Here is a 22,467-nt window from a genome sequence, read left to right as displayed (position 1 = left end):
AATATGTTATCTACGACCTGATCAAACTTCTAGAATACCAAGTTAGAGTCAAGCATTGATTACATTCGGTAGAAGCCAAAGTTGGAGACTTTCTGTCTGTTTGATCAGCCTCTTTGCTAACTTTACTTCATATGAAAAGAATCAATTTTGGAAGAGTGACTGGTACTAATCAAGAGGAAATTAAAAGCTTGAGGGAAAATAGGTTCGAGATTAGTTTGCAGATTCGTTTTTAAATTTTTCTCTTTTAGCTAGTGGGCTTATATGAATTTAACAAATGAAAGAGAAGTTAAATAAAATTTTCTTTCATAAAATGCAGAAAGACAGATGCTTATATGAATGTGTCTGTCTGAATACCTCTGCACACACACACAGCAGAGACACTGGAGACACCATTCCCACCAAATAGTGACAGGAGCTGTCGCCGGTGGGGACTTGCTTGGCGACCGTAGTCTCTCCCTTTTTAAAAATTTACCATTTAAAGCTCCTACAGAGTACATCATCTTATTAATATTTTAAATGAAAACAAATTAAGAATAAATAGAAATTTTAAAGAATCAAAACACTTAAGCTTATAGTTTCTTCAACTTTGATATGAAATTGGTTCATAATTTCATGAAAAATGTATAACTTAAAAAGCAAGATGGCAAGTTTTGTCTCTTTTAAAGGCAGTAACATTTCTTTCTGACTCAAAAAACAGAAAAAAAAAAGAAGTAGGAGAGAATTCTGCATAGTATGGATATTGTGCAGATATATATGATGCTGTTCTTTTTACAAGGTAAGGGAGAGGACTGTCCAAGATGGCAGAATAGGAAGACTGTGAGCTCACCTCCTCCAATGGGTTCAATTTAAGACAGAATAAAATAATGATTAAAAGCCTGTGTTTTGAATGCTGGGAGCTGCAGCTTCCCATCTCTTCTATACCATTTATTATGTGGTTTTGAGGCAACTTATGTAACTTTTCTCCTTCTTTTCTCAATCATAAAATACATATAATAGAAACTACATTGTAGGAATTCCATGGAGATACTTGTGAAGGTATAATGAGTGTAATTAGCAATCAATAAATAATAGCTTAAAATATTATTCAAAGAGAGAAAGATCTCAGAAATATGTCTGAGAACTGATGTGAAACTCAGATGCTCCATCTTGAAATTCTGTTCTAACTTAGAGCAAATTACTTTTACATTAGAAAATTAAGTGTTTAGGCTGCTGATACTTAGAATGATCGCCATGGTGCAAGTGTTCATTATAAACTCAAGTGAATTATACTACTAAAATATTTATATAATCCTTTTTGCTCTGATTTCTGTTTTTGCATTGTTCCTCTTCTGAACCGGAAGGGAGCAAATTCACACATGTTGTTCCAGCTGTGGTTGCGTCTGGCTCTGCACACTGGTGTTAACTTGTGAGACTCTGAACTATGGAGCCAAAAACCTGTCCAGGTTTGCTCACGATGGGATTACATGACCAGCTTTTACTTTGCAGTATATGAATCTGGGTATTAACTAGATTTAACTTAATGCTTTCTTCAAGTGTGGCCGAATTCCAGTTCAATGTGATACATATATTCATCAAATATTTATTGGGCAACTACTAATTATTTCTGAGACTATAAGTCAGTGAACCAGATGAAAATGTGCATTTTATAAATCATTTAGTTGTGGGGGAGGTAGTCTTAACAAATAACTCATATATACATGTGAGAAATACTGTGGAAAAACAGTGTAAGGTAAGAGGAATTGTACAAGTTGAAATGGACATGCATTTCAGGTCCTTGCAGATAGCACCTCAGTGACCCTTCCCTGACAGCTCTATATAAAACTGTAATCTCTTCCAAAACCCAACAGTAATTCCCCTAAACTTGATCTACATTCTCCACAGCAATTGTTATAATTTGTATTGTTATTATTATTAATCTTTCTTTCCCATTTGAAGGCAAATTCCATAAATGCAGAGATTTGTCCTCATTTTGTTCTTTGCTTTATTCTCACTTTAGGCAAATCACTAGTAATTGTTCCGCCCGTAGTCTGAGTCCCCAGTCGGGAAAGAAGACGCCTCAAAACAATGCAACTTGCAATAGGGGAATTTATTACTGACTCGAGCCAGGGCCTCCCGCCCTCACCAAGGGTGTGAGGACGAAAGGCCCCGAGCCCCAGTTCTCTCCGGTGTTTATTAGGTCAAAAAGAAGCAGCAGGTAGTTGGCGCAAGCGGATTGGTTACACAGTTGCAAGGCAACTTTTGTGGCCCAAAGTGGGGCTTTCAGCTTTCCCCTGATAGGTTCCCTTTTTTCTTGCTAGGCATATGTTGACTGGCTAGCTCCAGGAGGCCTGATAATTATGTTACCCCGGGAAACCAGGCCTACTCCTAATCTAGGCTGCCTGTCATGGCCTTACCCGTGACAGCCTCATAGTAATAGGTTCTGCTGATACAGCAGAAAATCTTGAAAGTTGATCAAGAAGCAGATGATGAAGGAACATGTTAAGGAATTTCACACTTATCGTCCGGAGAAAAGTGGGCTCTGAGCACGTGGCCCAGCGTGCTTTGGACTTTAGAATAATCATCTCACTCCATGAAAGTAGGAGGGATAAATGAAAGAGAGGGGGGATGGGAGGCTCTGGGAAAGAATGATTTTCTCCTCTAGGCTGTGGCAAGGAAACTATAGATGATGTGATGGAAATAAGAGACGGGTAGGACTTGACACTGAGAAAGGAAAAAGGAAATTTGGAAAGACTTTCTGGCTTTGAGTTTGAATGAATAGATGGATAATCGTGTCTCTTAATGAATAGTGAAATAAGAAAATAGAATATATATATGATAATATATATGCAGTTGAGACATTCTGAGTTTGAGTAAATACAGGGGCTACTCAGGTAGAATAAACAAGCATTCTTAAATTTAGAACCGGAATTACAGCTTCGAGATTCATGAGCATGCTAGAAGGAGTTAAAGTAAAAAGTGTTGCTGAAAAAAATTATGATGTTCCATATGGTAGGGGAGAAGCAAATAAAAAAGACGGACTCTTTTTTTTCACCACTGTGTGTGTGTGTGTGTGTGTGTGTTTTAAGGCAGGATGCTCTCCCATTGACAGAACAATACACAGCTTAAGTGAAAGAACAACACCCTCTGAAGTGGACAGGATGATACAGTGATGCTTCCTGCTATTCCTGCTAGAGTGCTGTAGAATAGGGAGCTTCCGTTTCCTCATCTCCACTTAACCAAGTTACTTGTCTTTTTTTAAAAATTTTTTTATTTTTATTAGTTGGAGGCTAATTACTTTACATCATTGCAGTGGTTTTTGTCATACACTGACATGAATCAGCCATGGATTTACTTGTATTCCCCATCCCGATCCCCCCTCCCACCTCCCTCTCCACCCGATCCCTCTGGGTCTTCCCAGTGCACCAGGCCCGAGCACTTGTCTCATGCATCCAACCTGGGCTGGTGATCTGCTTCACCCTAGATAATATACATGTTTCAATGCTGTTCTCTCGAAACATCCCACCCTCGCCTTCTTAATAATTGTTCTAAATAAGCTAAGCTTCCTTCTTTCATTCCCCTTTCATGTTTATTGTACTAATGGATGGTGCTGCATTCTGCTACATATCAGCTAAGGGCCTGAGCTAAAAGCACCTCTTGGTCAACCCCAGGGCATTTTACCTTTCACTGTATATCAAATACAGGAAATTCTGTCCCTTAAGGGCCTGGGATCACTGCTGCACTTTTCCAAAGACTCCTAATCTGATGACTTCTAGGTAGAAATTACTCCACACCAGGCTGTAAATAAAGCATTTGAATTATTTCTCTTATATTGTAAATTCCTTGGGACTAAAACATGTATGACAAGAGAGAGTTTTCCATTGCTTCTCTACTTTCTTTTGTGTTTATCTGGAAAGCTCAACTGTGCAATGCATCCTTTTAATTTCTATACCTGAGCTACTGCGCACATCTTGAGGAAATTGCATAAATATGCTCCTAAGGGCCATCAATTCATGTATATATTGTTAGAAATTTTTACTGGAAACTTGTTACTGATGGGCAGTTAGTCCGTTCCATTCTGTGACTTTAACATTTCTTTGTCTTCTCCTGAACAAAAATTCCAAAACTTTATCCTATATCATCATTAATAATTCTCCCAGTTATGGCACTAGCCATCTAATTGGATCCGTGTTTTAAATTTTACCCATTAAAGTTCTACATGCTGCTTTCAGAGCAAGTTCTTGAAAAAGATAATCATACCATGAAAGCTTGCTATGAAATATACATATTAATATTTATATTCTTCAGCATTAAAGCCTATTTTTAATATATTATTGAAATATTACAAAATATTATTTATAATCTGGCTTCTGATCTCCAATTTGACCTGATACTATCTGCTATCTTGTTTTCTTTTCTCAACCACGCTATATTTTTTGCTTGCATTCAAGTTTTTCATGATTTTGTTTGTTTGAAAATATTTCTTCACATATTTGGAGAAGTCTTTTCTTCTTTATGCCTTTGAGAAATTGAATCTCTTCTTCTTAATGTGTAACTCACATCTTATTCCTTCATGAAGAGTCTCCAAATCTTAATGATAAGTATAAACACACTCATGATATTGTATTTTGTGAATGATTTTTTGTTCTATTTATAAGCATTTTATTATGACAGATTTATTCTTTAATCTTCATCTGTTCTTGAACTGTGAGTGTGGGACCTCCATCTTCTTTCTTTTTTTCTCAGTTCCTTTAGTAGGGAATGAAACATATCAAAAGCTCAATAGTTGCTTATTCAACTGAATTACATAGAAAACTAATATTAGGTACTAAGGAACTATCATATCATTATATTTAGATATAACCTTTTCATTCTTTATAATTTCACTCTTCCAAAAACTGAGAATAAATCATCTTCTTCATCTCATTATAACTGTATACTAAAAACTTGGAAAAATGAGAAGTCTGCCTTCTTAGTACTTTCAATAATTTTGAAATTGATACATTTCTAGTTTTCATATTTTTGCCAATTAAATTTTTATGAATTTTTCTCAATTCTTTTCCTATTTTGCATCTTCTGAAAGTTTTAGCTGGTTAAATGAGGATGTAATATAATAACCTAGTAGCTGGATATGTATTTCAGTTTTAGTTTATAGACTTAAAATAATCAATTTTGCTATTTAGAATATAATCAGTGTTGTGAAAAATTTCTTGTTATTTGTTTTAAAATTATATTATAAGTAACTTATTTTACCTTGATATTAGCATGCTAGCTTATTGTATAAACCTTCTAGTATATTACTATTTTTTTCACCAGTCTGTCTCTTTAAAGAAATTGTTAAATGACTTTTGCTTCTTTTTTAGCTTAGTCATACATTATCCTTTATTATAATATTTTCTATTTGACCTTACAATTTTAATTTAGTATAGAGTGAGAGAAAGAAAGGAGAAGAAAAAAATAATCAAAGAGATAATGACTGAAACCTTCCCAAGTTTGACCAAAAAAAAATAATTTTATACATTCTAGTTGCTTAGTAAGCTGCAAATAGTACAAAAGCAAAGAAATCTACACAAGATGTATCATAGTGAAAATGTAACTAAAAAGAGAATATCTTAAAAGCAACAAGGGAAAAATGCCTTGGCATGTACAAAGCAACCCCAATAAATTGGCACTTAAATTCTCTTCAGTTGAAATCTAGTGAACTTACATAGTAATTAAAAAACAAATCAACAGAAAACAAAATACACTGGTAAAGATAATTATGTAATTATAGAAACCATTATAAATACACATTACATCTTTCTATTTTTAATTTAAAAAACAATTGCCTGTATATCTGTCTATATTTATATAGCTATAAATTGTGTTGATGGAGTTATTAAAGAAATAAAGGCAATATATTTGACAAAAATATCATCACTGAGATACATGGAAATGAAAATGAGCTCAGTGCATACCTATTCTAATTCTTCTCTCTCTTTCTTTAAGAAACAAAAAATTATCTAAGGTAATAATTATAGCAATGCGTTGTTTGGCGAATAACATATGTGTAACTGAAAAGAGCACAAACAACAAGGAAAGAGAGCTATTTAGGCACTACTTGCTATATAGGAGAAGAATTTCTGAATTGTATAGAAGTTAATATAAATCAGAAGTAGATTCTGAGGAGTTGAGATATATATGGTAAACTCTTGAACAATTACTAAGGAAATAAGTAAAATAATATAGAGTGAAAAAGTATTAAGAGTTAAAACATAATGCTAGAAAATATTCAGTAAGTGCAAAAAAGTCATATATAAGAAATATAGGAACAAAAATCACATGAGACATAGAGCAAAAATAAAATGGAAGATGCAACTACAACTACATGAATAGCAACATTAAGTGACAGTGAATTAAACAATGTGTTCAAAATGCAAAGTATGTGAAACTGGATAAAAAATATCTAGCTATATACAGCTTAAAGATTAGCACTTTAGAATCAAACATCCAAATAAGTTAAAAATAAACAGGTGGGAAACAGCAATCATAAGAAAATTGATGTGGTTTTACCACAATGTGATAAATAGACTCAAACAACAATAAAAATAGTAATATACAGGCACATTTCATAGTAATAAGTCTCAATCCATCAGGAAAAGATAAAAATTATAAACACATATGGATATAACAATAGGTGCCTAAAATGCACAAAGTTAAAAATGAGAAAATTGAAGGGGAAACAGATAATTTAACAATAGTAGGTAGATATTTTAATTTTATATCTGCTAAATACCAACATGATATTTGGCAGAAAACACAATTCTATAAAGCAATTACACTTTAATTAAAAAAATAATTTTTTAAAAAGATCTCTAAAATTGGTTGAATAACTCTGTGAATATAAATATTGAATTCAACAGCAAGGACACAAAAACAGCCTTTTGAGAATGACAACTATTGACATTTAGTTCCAAATAATTATTTGTTGTGAGAGTTGTCTTCCACATTGTAGAAGGTTAGTGGAATCCTTGACCTCTACCCACTAGATGCCAATTACAACCCTTCACAGTCATCACAAAACAAAAATTCTTCCAGATATTGCTAAATTCTATTGGGAAGCAGAATCACCCTAGTTAAATCAACAACCACAGATATTAATGTATAAGAAAAAAGGAAAAAAGTCTTAAAGGATCTATATTAAAAATTTAATCATGTTTCCTTTGGAGTGGTAAAGAGATAGGCAGGGTGAGAGATGACTTCCACATTTTCTCAATACACTTTTGTACAGCTTAAATAACCTAAAAATTATAATGGACTCATGTATTATGTGTATAAGAGAATCCAAATCAATTTCTTGCCTTCCAAAAAGTATAAAACAGAACAGGCCAATACTGACTAATATAAAATGCAGCTGTTGTAGACCATTCAAAAGATGATTGTGGCTTATGGAGATGGAAATGGTGACAGACAATTTGAATTTTAATATATTTTTAATATATTGCCTACAAGATTTACTGACAGATTGGATGTGAAGCCTGAAGGAAATAGATAAAGCATTTTGTTTTGCCTAAGCAACTGGCTGAATGACAGTGCCATTAATGAGTGCTGGGATAAAGAAATTGGGGGCTTTTGTGGAGAAAAGTAAAATCAATAGTTTCATTTTGACAATTAATATTGAGATTCATATTAGACTTCCAGTAGACAGTCGATAGTTCAGAGTCAAGCAGAATAATGATTCTCATAACAAACTGTGACAAACAATGAGTAAACTCTCTTTAGTGGAAAATTAATAAATACATTTTAAATAGCTTATTATTCATGTGTTTAATTGCCTTATGGAAAAAATCATACCTGAATTTAGAAACAAACAAAAACAATGAATTTATCATACATTTTCCAATTCCCATACCAAAGAAGCACTCACTCGAAAATAAGCCAAAAAGTATATGCACTACAAAATAATAATTAAAAAAAGTTTAAAAATAAAAATTTCCACTAAATCAGAAACAGAAAAAATAATACAGAGAATTAGAAAATATCAATATAAACATTAATTTTACTCTCTGGAGGACAGAATTAGCTTGTTGCAATAATGAATTAAGGAGAAAACACTAATTCTAAAAGCATCAATATTAGTATAAGATTTAATTACTTTCACCTCCCTAAACCAAAGAGATTAAATTCAAAACAAGAATAAAAGAAGGTCTCTTTTCTCGAAAATGAAAATCACAGTAATCCAGAGGAAAAAACATCTCATTATTTTTGCATTATTTATATTCATTCAGTCGCTCAGTTGTGTTCAACTCTTTGCGAGCCCATGAACCACAGCACGCCAGTCCTCCCTGTCCATCACCAGCTCCCAGAGTCCACCCAAACTCATGTCCACTGAGTTGGTGATGCCATCCAACCATCTCATCCTCTGTCATCCCTTCTTCCTCCTGCCCTCAATCTTTCCCAGCATCAGGGTCTATTCAACTGAGTCAGCTCTTCACATGAGGCGGCCAAAGTACTGGAGTTTCAGCTTCAGCATCAGTTCTTCCAATGAACACCCAGGACTGATCTCCTTCAGAATGGACTGGTTGGATCTCCTTGCAGTCCAAGGGACTCTCCAGAGTCTTCTCCAACACCACAGTTCAAAAGCATCAATTCTTCAGTGCTCAGCTTTCTTTATAGTCCAATAAAGCAGAATATTGGCATAGTCAATAAAGCAGAAGTAAATGTTTTTGTGGAACTCTTGCTTTTTTGATGATCCAATGGATATTGGCAATTTGATCTCTGGTTCCTCTACCTTTTCTAAAGCCAGCTTGAACATCTGGAAGTTCACAGTTCACGTATTGCTGAAGCCTGGCTGGAGAATTTTGAGCACTAGTTTACTAGCATGTGAGCTGAGTGCAATTGCGTGGTAGTTTGAGCATTCTTTGGGATTGCCTTTCTTTGCGATTGGAATGAAAACTGACTTTTTCCAGCCTTGTGGCCACTGCTGAGTTTTCCAAATTTACTGGCATATTGAGTGTAGCACTTTCACAGCATCACCTTCCAGGATTTGAAATAGCTCAACTGGAATTCCATCACCTCCACTAGCTTTCTTCATAGTGATGCTTTCTAAGGCCCACTTGACTTCACATTCCAGGATGTCTGGCTCTAGGTGAGTGATCACACCATCATGATTATCTGGGTCATGAAGATCTGTTTTGTACATTACAGATCTTTGTACAGTACAGATTTTGTATAGATCTTTTTTTGTACAGCAATATTTATATTAGCTTGCATTGAATCCTTACAATGGGATGTGAAAGTGAAAGTGAAAGTTGCTCAATTGTGTCCGACTCTTTTCGACACCATGGACTATACAGTCCATGGAATTATCTAGGCCAGAATTCTGGAGTGGGTAGCCTTTCCCTTCTCCAGGGATCCTTCCAGCTCAGGTCTCAGGTCACATTGCAGGTGAATTCTTTACCAGATGAGCCACAAGGGAAGCCCAGGAATACTAGAGTGGGTAGCCTATTCCTTCTACAGTGGATCTTCCCGACCCAGGAATCGAACTGGGGTCTCCTGGATTGCAGGCGTATTCTTTACCAACTGAGCTATGAGGGAAGCCCTAGGAACAGTTAATCTTTATAGCAAGTCTATGAGTTAGGTATGTCATATTTTAGATGAAGAAACCGAGACTTAAAAACAGTGGATAATTAGCCCAAGTTCACACTTAAATGGTGATCATGCTTCAGGGTTTCGCAGTTTGACTCCAGAGCCTGCATTTTCATCAATCATGGGAGGAGAGGTCACAATAAAAAAAAAAAAAAAGAATAAGAAGAAAAGAAAAGTAAAATCTTATTATCTTCATGGCTGGAGATTCAAACCAGAGGTGAAGGTATGAAGAAGCAGCAAAGGGCTGTGTGGTTGCCTCCACACTCATTGAGGCCCACTGCTTTTTCCCAAACAAGAGCCATGGAACATAGAGACAAACAATCTGCAAATCCTTGCCGTTCTCTAGTGAACATCAAATACTGGCCCCAAGTTTAAATTCAAAGCCAGAAATACAATCAGTATATTTTATTTTCCAACATATTTACATATTATCCTTACTCTCTTTTGATAGCACAGGCATCCTAGTTTTCAATACTACCTATAAAATTTTTCTATCTGACCAATAAGTTGTGAAGACCTCGATGTTCAGCTCATTTTAAAAGTAAAACTACCCTCAGAATGCAAAATCTGCCTCCCCTAACTGAAGGGATTTAAATTACATTGTGGGTAAGATGTTGTAAGCAGACCAGCAGAGCAGTGTTTTATTTCTGAAGTAAGTGGACTGAAGCAGATGGAAGGGGGAGAAGAGCTTTCCTAGAGGCACGGTGCTTGTGTGTCGCCAGCTGTTGCTAGGAGATAATGTGCAATAGCAAGTGATGGAGAGGAGAAAGTCCTAACACCTGGGTTTTCTGCTTTAGACTCTTAGGTGTAAGGAGCCTCTTCTTGGGTTCTTTTAGTTGAAGTCTGGCATTTGCAATGACTGCTTAAACTCGCACTGTCTTATTTGATTGAAACATCACACAGGACTCAAAATTCTCCTATTTTATTTCACAGTGGGATTCAGCTAAAGTTGAATTCATGGAGAAAGTCATGGGGGGAATGAAGATTGGGTGTGGGACAAGGTCATGGGTAAAAAGTAAAAAGAAAATATATTCTTAATCATGCTATATAGCCTGTAAATGTTTTTGCTATTTCACATTTAAATTAAATTTTATTTTATTATTATTTTTGCAGTAATTTTAAAATATTGAAATGTAGTTGATTTACAATGTAATATTTATTTCAGATGTACAATACAGTAATCAAAAATTTTTTATAGATTATACTCCATTTAAAGTTATTGCAAAATGATAGCTATGTTTCTTTGTGTTTGCTTGCGTTATACCTGCACTCTATTCTGGTTGCTTCTTTATTTTATACATAATGGTTTGTGTTTCTTAATCCCATACTCCTATCTCGCCCTTCCCCAACCCCCTCTTTCCACTGTTAAGCACTAGTTTGTTCTCTATATGCATGAGTCTGTTTTTGTTTTGCTATATATATATTTTTTGTTTTATTTTTTAGATTCTCTGTCCAAGTGATAACATATTCTTTCTTGGATTTATTTCACTAAGCATAATACTCTCTAGATCCATCCATGCTATTGCAAATGGCAGAATTCATTCATCCAAATTGGAAAAGAAGTAAAACCGTCACTATTTGCAGATGACATGAATACACATTTAAAAAGTAAATATACATAATATACACCAATATACCTAAAATAAACATGACTTATACATAATAAACATGCATAAAACATGTGTGTGTGTTCACGTGTAGAAGCACACGTAAACCTGAGTCCTGCCCTTACATCTTCAGGTAGCAGACGTAAAACTTGCTTTCCCAACTTACATTGAAATAAAGGCTCAAGGTAGATATATTTAAAGTGGCCCTGGTAGCTCAGACAGGTAAGAATCTGCCCACAATGTGGGAGACCCAGGTTCAATCCCTGAGTTGGGAAGATACCCTGGAGAAAGGAAATGGCAACCTTCTCCAACATTCTTTCCTGGAGAATCCCGTGGACAGAGGAGTATAGCAGGCTACAGTCCATGGGGTCACAAAGAGTTCAACATGACTGAGTGGCTAACACACATGCATAGACATATTCAGTTATTAAGCAAGGATAGTACTGTGTAACCGGAGCATTTTGAGATACCATGTCCACTAACACTTACATTTCTCCTAATAATAGCACAATAAAATTAAAATCCAAGTGGCATATGTTTTATGGTAAACACTTCTCCCTGGCTCAACAATACATTCAGATTTATTAATAAGTATTCTGGAGGTTGTCTCTTGGTTTCCAGCACCATCTTCTAAGCTCTTTCTTGCACGGCAGGCCATTTGAATGAGATACGGAAGACAGGATGGGGAGAGTGTCATTCTCCTTTGGCAAAGGTAGGTAGATATTTGGGGAGACAGGAGGACTAGTTTTGCAGCAGTTTCATATCATGTGCTTTAGTGCTAGTAGAAGATGGGTTCATTGGTGGTAGATTCCTTTGATTTTGACCTTTCCTAATTTCTCTTCAATCAATAGTCATCCTTTTGTAAGTTTTATAAGCTTGTGATTTCCTATATTAAATCACTTGATTGTTAAGATACCTGGAGTCATTTCTGCTTCCTGGATGATTATTAAGTCAGTTCAGTTCAGTTCAGTCACTCAGTCATGTCCAAATCTGTGACCCCATGGACTACAGTACGCCAGGTTTCCTTGTCCATCCCCAACTCCCAGAGCTTACTCAAACCCATGTCCATTGAATCAGTGATGCCATCCAGCCATCTCATCCTCTGTCATTCCCTTCTCCCTCCTTCAATCTTTCCCAGCATCAGAGTTTTCTCCAATGAGTCCATTCTTTGCATCAGGTGACCAAAGTATTGGAGTTTCAACTTCAACATCAGTCCTTCCAATGAATATTTGGGACTGATTTCCTTTATTAAGTCAATCAGTGATTATTAGGAACATTCTAAATCTTGTGTTTATAAATTACACATCTGACTTCTCAGCATTTTATTGAACCAAACTTCTATTTATATTTGTGTTTTTGTGACCTATAACACTTTCAGTGAAATCTCATTTGTTAATTTTAACTTATGTAAATACTCTATTGAAATTCTGTCCAAATTATAGAGTTTTAAATTTAAATTCAAAACTTTATGATTAACATACATCAAATTTGAATTTAATTCAGTAATAAATTGATGCAAATATCAGTGATTTTATTCTAAGTATGGAAGAACAAACAGAACATTTGAAAAATACTGAAGAATGGAGTTTAAATGACTTCTTAATTACTAAGAATACTTTATTTTTAGATAATATATACATTGAATATTTCTTGTGTGTTTTTTTATTATATTATCTTCTTAGAGGAAAGAGGCAAGAATGAAGAATAGAAAGTGCAGATATATTTTCAAGTGGTAAGAACAAAACTGAGGTGCCTTGTTTCATTGTCATTTTATTTGGATCACTTATTTATCCAAAAAATATCTAAGGACATTTTTCATGTATGTAAATTTTCAAATAATTTCTAATGCTGTCTTTTCTCCTCTGGGCTGTTTTTCAATAGGGTTCTGACTTTTCTGAAATATTTATTCTTCACTCCTTAGATCCAGATATAAAAATGACCCTCTAAGTTACTGGGGAGTAGGACCTGAATTTGTTAAGGTCCTGGGATCCCATTAGGATCCTTCGACTTCTCACTTCATCACGTCTGCAATGGCCCATTATGCTGTGCATCACTACCTTGTTTTAATGGGTGATTGGCTCAACAGATTTTCCAGCAATTAATTCCAGTAGATCCATTTAAATACAGAGGCTTTTTTCTCTTCTTTCCCATTTGTTTTAGCTTGCCAGGTCTGCCATAGCAATAAAACACAGACTGGTGGTTTAAACAAGAGAAATTCATATTCTGACAGTTTCAGAGGCTAGAATTCGAGATCAAGGGTTTGTCGGAGTTGTTTTTTGAAGTCTTTCCTTGGCTTGGATGGATGGTATCTTCATACGGTGCCTCTGTATGTTCTTGTCTGTGTCCTGATCTCTTCTTCTTCCAAAGACACCACACTGATTAAGGGCCTACCCTAACAACTGCATTTTAATTGAATTACTTCTTTAAAGGCTCTATCTCCAAATTGTCACATTCTGAAGCATTAGGGGTGAGGGCTCCAGCATAATTCAGGTCATAGCACATGTTACTTATTGCCCACAAAATCACAGAGAGAAAGGTCAATGAATAATAATGGTCATAATCCTTCTAAAGCTTGAAAATAATAAATGTGGTGGCATAATACCCTCTACCAAACCATAACCAATGACATAAAATCCCCTCTCATCTCTATTTATAGATAAAATTTATAATTGGTAGGGAAAAAAAGTTTTGCCTACCTAACATTTAAACTTTTTCATGCAAAATAAAAATAATTAGAAAAAATTCTAGAAAATGTAAAAAGCTCAGCATGATATTTCAAACACACTTGAAGATGTAAAATATCTTTCATGTACAAATGTGATTCCCTAATGTTGTACTATGAATGAAAGTGAAAGTCGCTCAGTCCTGTCCGACTCTGCAACTCGATGGATTATACAGTCCATAGAATTCTCCAGGCCAGAATACTGGAGTGGGTAGCCTTTCCCTTCTCCAGGGGACCTTCCCAACCCTGGGATAGAACCCAGGTCTCCCACAGTGCAGGCAGATTCTTTACTACCTGAGCCACAAGGGAAGCTCTGTACTGTGAATAATCAATTATATTTTGCCAGTGAATAGGGAGGAAAGGAATGTTTGAAATGACTCTTTACACTACAGTTTATCATAAGATAATACAGTTCATTTTAAAATTTTAATCATACAACTTCAGGTTTTCAAAACTATAATTTAGAAAGTGGATATGTAGTTACTAAGTGTAGCAGCTTGACTTTTTTTCTAGAAAGGTACTTCTCAGTTTCAAAGAACATGCAATTCTGAAAATGATTCAATATGACAAAGCTCTTTCAGCATTTTATGGTTATTAGAGAACTTTGACATTGCTGAAAAAGCAAATGAGGGCTTAAGCAATGATGTCCTTTAATACCAAGTGGGTGTAAATAAATTTTTTTAAAGTGTGGAAGAAATTGACAGACAAGATGGCATACTTCTCTTAATACTCACTAGCAACTTTGTGAAATCATTGTACACTTACCAATGTCAAATTTGAACTTTAAAATGTTTATAAAATTTCTTATTTTGTTATTATTACCCATCTAAATTTTACTTTTTTCTTTGTTCTTTCTTGTACACCTTAACTCACATCCTGAAATAATAAGAGAAAATGAACTGGCAAAGTCTGTCAGAATGTTATCTTAGTTTTTTTATGTAAAGTCATTGTCAGTTATTGTCATTGTCTTGGTGAGAAGTCTCTGTGTAGCGCAGAGAGCCCAGTTTGGTGTTCTGTGATGATCTGGAAGGATGGGATGGAGAGATGTAGGGAGGCTCTAGCGGGATGTACATATATTTATGGCTGATTGGTATTGTTGTATGGCAGAAACCAATACAACATTGTAAAATGTTAAAAATAAATGAAGGAATAAAGAAGAAAAAAAAAGCTGTATGCTATTCCATAAATTCCATCACATCATGGCAAACAGATGGGGAAAAAGCTGAAACAGTGACAAATTTTATTTTCTTGGGCTCCAAAATTACTGTGGACAGTGACTGCCGTCATGAAATTAAAAGACACTTGCTTCTTGGAAGGAAAGCTATGACAGACAGCATTTTAAAAAACAGAGACATCATTTTGCTGAAAAGGTCTGTATAGTCAAAGCTATGGTTTTTCCAGTAGTGATGTATGCATGTGAGAGCCAGACCATAAAGAAAACTAAATGTCAAAGAACTGATACTTTCAAACTGTGGTGCTGGAGAAGATTCTTGAGAGTCCCTTGGTCAGTAAGGAAATCAAACCAGTCAATCTGAAATGAAATCAGCCCTGAATATTCATCAGACAGACCGATGTTGAAGCTGAAACTCCAATATTCTGGCCACCTGATGTGAAGATCCAACTCACTGGAAAATACGCTGATGCTGGAAAAGATCGAGGGCAAAAGAAGGGAGTGACAGAGGATGAAATGGTTGGATGGCATCACCAACTCAATGGACATGAGTTTGGACAAACTCCAGAAGATAGTGAAGGGCAGGGAAGCCTGGCATGCTGCAGTCCATGGGGCTGCAAAGAGTTGGACACAATTTAGTGACTGAACCAACAAACGACAATTCCATAAATATTTACAGAGCCAATTATTCCTTTTTAAAGATAATGATTTATCTGGAAAGACATTATATATTGATACATTCAACAGGATACCTTCAGTTCCTGATATTTATTATGCAGCTAAACAGTATTCAATGGATAGATAATAAAATGCATTTATATTATGTGTGATAAACATATATGTGAAAACTCATTAATTTTCAGGGTGGAATTTAATATGTATTACTTGTTTTAGTTACAATTTATCATGATAATATTCTATTCTCTTAGAAAAAAATATTGATACATGCCAGATAGCTTCAGTAAAATAGGGTTTTACAAGGGCAAGAAGGTAGAACTTTTCTTTCATATTGTTTCCTCTTCTTGATTATTATAATGAAGTATTTTCAGAAAAAAATTCCATAAAATTATTCAGTAGAATTTTATAAATTTATGATAATGAGGCACAATTCCCATTAAACTAAATTATTAGGTCAATAATATTACTTCAATATTCTGTAAATACAGGCTTGAATGACACTGGGAAGAAGAAAATTCATGCCTGATGTTGAGCTATAAGGTAAAAATGGGATGAAGTTAAAATTATTATTACTATTATTTTGCCTAACCTCTTTAGTAACAGCTATTCATTTTAAAGCACAGTGTGGGAATAGCTCATATCTATAAATAAAAAGGGCATGCTGACTTTTCTAACAGTTTTACATTACAAATAGCACATGAAAAGGAGATGTTCCTTAGAAATGGGTTATATATTTTATTATTATATTTACATGATGTTACTAAGAGTTAAGATTGAGGGCAGGAGGAGAAGGGGACGACAGAGGATGAGATGGTTGGTTGGCATCACCGACTTGATCGACATGGGTTTGGGTGGACTTCGGGTGTTGGTGATGGACAGGGAGACCTGGCGTGCTGTGGTTTATGGGGTCACAAACAGTCGGACAAGACTGAGAGACGGAACTGAATTGAACTAAGAGTTATTACTTCTTCAGAAGTAAATATGATTATTTTTGTCTACATATTTGATTATTTTAATAAAGAAAATACTGCTCTAATGAAAGCAAGGAAATTAAAAATTATGTAACAAAACACTTTGTGAGTTTGCAAGAATTCTTTTTACATGAAATCTTTAGGTAAAAGATTTCAAAGAATGGGTAAAATTATTTATGTACCTTGATGCCTTTGCAGATAATGCCAGTAGTTTTAAACTGTTTGAAAAAAATTTGTTACATTGCTGGACACATATTATAATATCCATTAGCAGTCAGAATATTAAGTATGAGATAATAAAGTGATATACCAGATGATGAAAAAAAAAGTGCAAAATAACTACTCTTCTTAAATTGTTATAACTGAAATCTCTTAAATTTACAGAGTGAATTTAAGGCAGTATGCTCCATTCCATCTCCTAAATATTTATTGGACCATATGAAACCTCTTTTTTGTGAGTTCATGAATAAGTATAGTCAGGAAAATAAACTCTTCTTCTCAGTGTTAAAGTGGTCAAGAATGACCATGTAGAGAATGCAGTGAAACAGAATCCAATTGAATTTCTTCAGCCGACCTACAAGGAACTATGCTTTCCAAGTATATGCCTCATAACGGAAAGACCCACAGCCTCTTCAATTGACTGTGTTTAGTGTATACTATCTGTAGCTTTCCTTATTTTATATCTAGCACTCTAAACTAGATTTAAAATCTCCCAAGGAAGTTGTGCATCATTTGTTTATCTGGTGTACTGTGCATTGAGGAAATGTTCTCTACATATCTATTGATTTTATATGGAATAAGGAAAATGTAGTTCTACTATCTGAATTGATTATTATCCTATGATGAAACAAATACCATATTTGAAAAAAGAGTGATAAATTATAAGTAAATACTAAGTGAACTGTTTTTTTCAAGATTCAGTTATATTCTCTATGCCTTATTTAATTCTGTAAGTCTATTATGTGATTTGGCTAAGAACTAACTATCCCAGGTTGCCTATATTTTACTCCCACAGTACTTTTTGATTCAGAAGTTGATTTTCTTAAATTATCAGATACTCAATACATGCTCCAACTCGTGCAAATGATGACTAGATTTTTTTGGCAAGCTTGTAGTTTTAAAAATGAATCCAGCCATTGACTGGTGTGCTTTAATTTCTGTAATTTAAATAATTAATTCTATATTTAGAAAATGAGTTCAAGGTGGTGTGTGATTAACCATGTTTAATGAAGTCATTACCTGATTAAAAAGCGTTTCATGCCCATGACTGATTATATCCAAATGCTAGTCAATTTGATTTAAATTGTCTATATATATTTGAATGTGTTACAGTTTTTTGCTGTACCTACTGTGATGAAAACTTCCACTGACATTCTATTACAGGTTATTGCTTATGCTTTATGCGTATCTTTACTAGAAGTATGGTATAGGAAATAGTGCTTCAATTCCACTAGAAACATCTTCAGGGAATGTTCCTGACTTAGGAGATGGTTCCGTTTTGGAGGGTTTAACTTTTAAAAATAAAAGAGATTATTTCAATTAAGAAGATGGCTCTTTAGTGATCAGGCAGATGGTTTAATACCTGAAGCACTTTCTTACACATCAACTCTAGCTCAAATCTTCAGATATATAATGTATCAAACTTCAATGTGCCTTGAGAAAGTGCAGGATTTTAAACAAAAGAAGTTTTTGAGGTGTTTTTAATAATAAAACTTAAGAGTAAGAGAATATTTTTTCCAGAAGACAGGCACCAGCTACTTTTCTTCTACACTGAACACAGAACAAGAGACAATATAATTAAACTAAGAAATGAGGTATTTTGGGTCTTAAGGTTGCTTTGAAAGTATACTCGGTCTGCTATATGCTACAATGCATTACTGAGGTTAGAGTATGATACTTTTTTGTAGATAATTTTAGAGGCTTCCTCATGTCCCACATCTGGGTTATATTACCTGAGTTACTACTTGAAGTAGTCAGTAACTTTTGAAGGTTGCTTCTTCAATAGGCAATCTTATAGTGCTATAGCATGAAATTTTCATATTTTTTAGTGCAAAACCATGCTTCAAAGTAGAACAGGCCATTGTTTATACTATGGATTCATCCCTGATGACTATGATATTTGACATTTACAAAAAATAAACATCTACATACACACACACATACACATACAAATCAGTTATCTTCACCTGTACTTTAAAAAAAATTCTGAAAATTTTAACATCTGAGAATAGCAGGTTTTTCAATGGTTCCTATTAAATTGCTGCCACTGGTTGACAAGCAAAACCATAAGTACATGTCCAAGAAAAATATGCTTTAGGTTTGTTGTATAATGCATACATTTTGAAAATGCACAGGCAGATCAGGGTTTCTCAACCTTGGCACTGTTGATATTTCAGGCTGAATAATTCTTTGTTGTGGGGAATTGTACTGTGCATTCTAGGATGTTTAGAAAAATCTTTGGCCTCTACCCACTAGGTTTCAGTAGAATCCCCCCCAACCAAAGTCAGGACAAAAATCACTCCATATGTTGTCAAATCCTCTTTGGAAGGAAGAGAGTGATGGTGGCAAAGTTGCCTTAGTTGAAAACCACTGAGCTAGATAATGGCTAATATATATCAGCACTGGTTTTTGTTAATATTTATAAGCATAAACTTATTATCAATGATTATTATGTTATAATTAATATAAAGGAATGAAACTAACATAGTCTCTGGCATACAGGATCACCTGAGAAATACTTTTATAAAAGTGAATAAGTAAATGAATGAATTAGCATTAAAAACAGTAAATTAATAGAAGAAAAATAGAAACTACAGTGAACCATTGATTTGTCTCAATTTGTTAGAGCAGTGTTAGAAAACTTATATACCCTGTTTGTGTTCAGTCTTGTCTGACTCTCTGCGACCCCATGGGCTGTAACCAGTCAGGCTCCTTTGTCCTTGGAATTTTCCAGGCAAGAGTGCTGGAGTGGGTTGCCATTTCCTACTCCAGGGGGTCTTCCCAACCCAGGGATGAACCTTGCGTCTTTTGTGTCTCCTTCATTGGCAGGCAGAGTTTTACCATTGTGCCACCTGAGAAGTCCACACTTTATTTAATTAACTTGAAGTAGGTTCATAGGGGATGGCAGAGAATGAGATGGTTAGATAGCATCACTGACTCAATGGACATGAATTGAACAAAATCCAGAAGACGGTGGAGGACCGAGGTGCCTGACATCCTACAGTCCATGGAGTTGCAAAAAGTCAGACACAATTTAGCAACTGAACAACATCTATAGATGGTGTTTATCACTTTCTTCTTCTGAGCACTGTTTTTATGCTTCTCTGTCCTTACCAGACAGGGATTTCAGCTTAGAGATGTGATAAAACTTCATTCCCAATGATCTGAGCCCTTGGTGAAGCTTTTTCTACAGTGCAATAGAGGCTTTTATTAAATTTTAACACTTGTTATGATCATAGAATATGACAATAAAAGAGAATCCTCTTTTTATCATTCATATTCTTTTTCTTTCCTCTTCATTTTCCACCTTTATCATACATTTCCCAACATTCAGGGTAACAGTCTTAGGCATCCATCATACTGTCTTCCGTATCGCAATCTTAAATGAAACACCCCAGCCAGACGGAATTTGGTACTAGTCCTCTCACTGTATTTCTTACAGCCTCCTTGCTGTGTGGCCAGACCTTCACCTCTGCCAACACACTGATGCAGAGGTTCGCCATAAGCCACTTCTAGGAGAAACAGAGGATCAGATACACAACTCAAAATTCTGCCTTTTGAAAGAAATGTTTGAATTGATGACTCAGTCTTCTAGTGTAACTTATTTGTAGATGTTTTAAATCAGAGTATACCATCTTACTAAATTTTTCATTTTATTTCTATCACACATAATACTCAGGTTTCTTTCTTCTCAGTCATATGATACTGGAGAACTCTCCAGAAGTGTATTTTATGGGAGAAAGCTTAGATATTAATATGGCGAGAGACGGCATGTCAGGAGTGAATGCAGTTTGTTTACTAAATGTGTGTGGTCTCAGAACCAGCTTATGTCTGGTCTCTGATACTTCTTTTAATTGTGAATTATTGCTGGGCAAGTTCAGTATTTGGGCTGGACAGATATATCATCATGTATATTATGGCCAGCTTACTTTGTATGGTTACTTGGCGTCCCTGGTCCAGAGATCTGCCTCTCTTTATGCTTAATTTGTAGCCAAGAGCCATTTCTCAAAAGAAAATAGTTGCTTATGAAACATTACTTTGCTCCGACAGCCCAGGGTCCTCTGATGTCATTCCTATGGTCTCTTACAACATAAGATCAGCTACAATTCTTGGACCATAATTTTATGAGTTGAATCATAAGGATGTAAAAAGGTAGAGCTGCTTTTTCTGCAATCTGAATGTGGAAATTCTTCCCTTATTCCAAGCCCTAATGTAAACTGGAAGTAAACCAGATGCATATATATATCACATGATCATCAAAGTTTAGAAAAACCAAGAGTATGTTTTCTTTTTTTGTCCTTTATTAGTGATGAGTATGCACAGTGTCCTGGGTATTCTGACAAGTTCCAGACCGATGGGCCCCCAGAGGCTAAACTGAGATAACAGTCTCCTTTATATTCATATGACTTATCTACCACCTTTTGATATGCAGATGTCTCAGGTAACATGCTATTTCCTTTACTCTCAGTTCTGTTAGGATGATGTCAGTAGTTTAAAGGCATGAGTAACCGTCATTGTTTCTCTGGACTAATTATAGCTCCGATCAAGACGAAGTAACCTTGGTACTGAAGGATGAAGGTCGAGTTTCCTTTCATAAGAAAATGTGAAACAAAGACTTTTTCACAGAAGTCAAAGAAGAGAATTCATTACCAGCGCCTGAACTACAAGAAATAACAAAGTTTATCAAATAGAAGAAATATACCTGAAAGAAACTTGTATAGGCACGCAAAACAAAGATGACAGACTATAAACATGCTTAAAGTGAAGGCAAATGTAAAAGACTTCAAAATTATTTTTAATCAATTTAAAAAATAATCGTCTAAAGGAAAAATAATAAGTCATTATGAGTATGTATACTATATAACGATAAAACACTTGACGGCGATGGCACAGTAGACAGGAAGAAGCAATAATTTGGTAAGTGCAGCGTAATCAGAGAATTCAATATAAAACTACATTTTTTTTCTTCTTGTTCATATACTTTCAGAAATATCTTCCTGATAGAATGCATAAATTATAACTTTTTATAACAAACCTGTGAAATTGTTTTGCTGTAAATATCTCTTTCTGGATTGCTTTGTTGTGCTGGATCTGGCTTAAGTTTTTATTCTAGGAAGCTTTTCACAGTAACTCTTCCAGGTGAGGGAGCCTCTGCCTGCCCTGAAAAGTGAGGCTAGGTTGCTTTGGCAACCAAAGGAGGCTCAATGAATGCTGTGCTTCTTATATTTGGAGTCTCCAAATCTTCCTTTAAATATCTATTCTAGTTCTCAAAGTTCTCTTGCCTGACAGGGTACTAAATTTTGCATAAAAAGCTTGGTAACTCTGAAATCAATTGAAAGTATAAATCCATAGAATAAAAAAATTTACATGAATCCTTGAGCCTGTAACTGGCAGTTTCTTTTAACACAATTTAAGGAGCCTTGATTTCCCACTAACATTCTATTCCACTTATTTATTATTTCCTAACAACAACTTCTAAGTTTAGTGTCATAACTC

The 22,467-nt window shown here is 34.9% G+C and overlaps 1 long non-coding RNA gene across 1 annotated transcript; it reads left to right on the top strand.

The window, feature by feature from the left end:
* The first annotated feature begins 2,356 nt into the window (after positions 1-2,356).
* On the top strand, positions 2,357-22,209 carry LOC110145440 (uncharacterized). The gene is made up of 3 exons (XR_002316211.2): positions 2,357-2,511; positions 21,279-21,412; positions 21,509-22,209. It is a non-coding gene; the product is annotated as an uncharacterized lncRNA (long non-coding RNA).
* Positions 22,210-22,467: the final 258 nt, after the last annotated feature.

Source organism: Odocoileus virginianus, chromosome 21 (assembly GCF_023699985.2).
Source record: "Odocoileus virginianus isolate 20LAN1187 ecotype Illinois chromosome 21, Ovbor_1.2, whole genome shotgun sequence".
Classification (NCBI taxonomy): Eukaryota; Metazoa; Chordata; class Mammalia; order Artiodactyla; family Cervidae; genus Odocoileus; species Odocoileus virginianus.
The sequence above is the reverse complement of the archived record's forward strand: the minus strand, read 5'-3'. Positions and strand labels throughout refer to the sequence as shown.